Consider the following 1,809-nt stretch of genomic DNA (forward strand, 5'->3'; position numbering starts at 1 on the left):
AATACGCAGTCCAACGGCTGCATGTTGTCTTCCAAGTCATTTTCTGCAGCCCACAATATTTGGTAAGCATAGCGTCGATGTATGGACTGGCCACGAGAAGCGTTCCAGAAAGAGCCAGCCTGGCAACTTGACTCAGCCCAACCCAACAGGTCTCCTGGCAACAGTTAGCTTCCCTGTCAGCATCTTGTGCCAAATAGCACTACTCTCAAGAAATCCCCTCCCGCTCTTGTGCCTCATGGCAGGCAGTGTTTCTAAAGAAGCCCCAGGCTACCAGGATGGGCGCAGCAAGGAGGAAAGGCTTGGCCAGAGATGATGGGGTGGGAGGCTGGGACGGGGGCTGTCCAGGAGAGGAAAGGAGGAGGGCAAAGAGAGCTGGGTCTGGCCACTGCACTTCAAAGGCAACAACAATTGAGCAAACAAACAAGCAAACCAAAACTCTCTGCTAGGACAGGGAAAGAAGGACATTGCCATGCAAGGAAAAAGGGGAAGCAACCAGGAACAGATCAAAGGAAAGAAGTTCTTCCTGCACAGCAAAGAAACAAAACAAGAGCTGAACTTGGGCAGCTCAGAGGCGGATGGATTCGCTAGATGTCCTGGATCTGATCTTGACAAAACACTTCGTATCAACCCGTAATAAAACCAAATGCTGTTCTCCTGATTAATGAAAAATGCTGCCAGCTAAGTTGCCAAAGCAAAAAATTGTGTATTGATGGTGAACCATGACACATTCCACTGTCTTTGACTCATTAGAGATTTTTGAATCCTTGTGTGAACAGGCATCAGCGTGGTGGCCCAGGAGGGACTGAACTGGTCCCGATGCCACACTGTGAAGATCAGTGTCTCAGTCATCCAAGTCCCAAGGTGTCATGTTACCCATTTCAGTGTTCTGTTAACATTGTAACGTTTCACATGTCATCTTCTGTTCCGTGTTACTTCGCCCATGCAGGCTTTTTCCATTCCTCCGCCCTCCGTTGTTTTGAAGGTTTGGAATGTATGTTTGGGTTTGCGCTCCTGCTCAAGGTTACTTTCCCAGGCGTGTCTAACGCTTCCTAGCACCTGGGAGGGGGGTAGGCACTGACAAGGGATGGGGGCGGAACTTGCTCACAGGCAATGCTTTTAAGTTTGTATTTGGCGCGCTTTTGCTCATTCTCAGCTTTCTCTGTATTTGCATACTATTCCTTTAATAAATCAGTTATCTTTAAGCCCGAGCTTGTGAGACTGAGTATTTGGGATTAGGCAACCATTACACAAGGTTCATGTAAGAGGCAACAGGACCGTATCTTCAGTGGCTTTCAAAGGATATGAGACAACTGGGAGAGCAGAGGTCTAGGTCTATCAAAAGCAACGAAACGGACACATTTGAAGGCTGTGTGCCTGGATGCTGTGAGCACCTACAGGAGAGAGGTTGCCTTGCTTATTTGTCTCTGAACATAACTGGCCAATGTAAAAAACAGATGCTGAGCTGGATGCATCTTTGGTTGGCTCCAACACAGCCATTGCATTCTGAACAATTAACCAATAAGGAAACAAAAGCAAGTAAGTATTACCATTATGATACTATAGTACAGGTAGTCCTTGTTTAGTGACCACAATTGGGACCAGTGACTTGGTCATTAAGCAAAACAGTTGCTAAGTGAAACCACAACTGTGCTTATGATCTTACTTCAGCTTTGCTTTACAGACCTGCAAAGATATAAATGCAAGGATTGGTCACGAAGTTATGTTTTCATCATCACTGTTAACTGCAAAGAGTTGCTAACCGAGGCAGTCGCTAAACAGGCTGCACATAACATTTTTCAAAACATAGGC

The 1,809-nt window shown here is 46.3% G+C and overlaps 1 protein-coding gene across 1 annotated transcript in view; it reads left to right on the forward strand.

The window, feature by feature from the left end:
• Positions 1 to 1,809, forward strand: part of ARRDC2 (arrestin domain containing 2) — a 463,191-nt gene that overhangs the window by 325,332 nt on the left and 136,050 nt on the right. The gene's annotated exons all lie outside the window — the stretch shown is intronic.

This window comes from Candoia aspera, chromosome 1 (assembly GCF_035149785.1).
Source record: "Candoia aspera isolate rCanAsp1 chromosome 1, rCanAsp1.hap2, whole genome shotgun sequence".
Classification (NCBI taxonomy): domain Eukaryota; kingdom Metazoa; phylum Chordata; class Lepidosauria; order Squamata; family Boidae; genus Candoia; species Candoia aspera.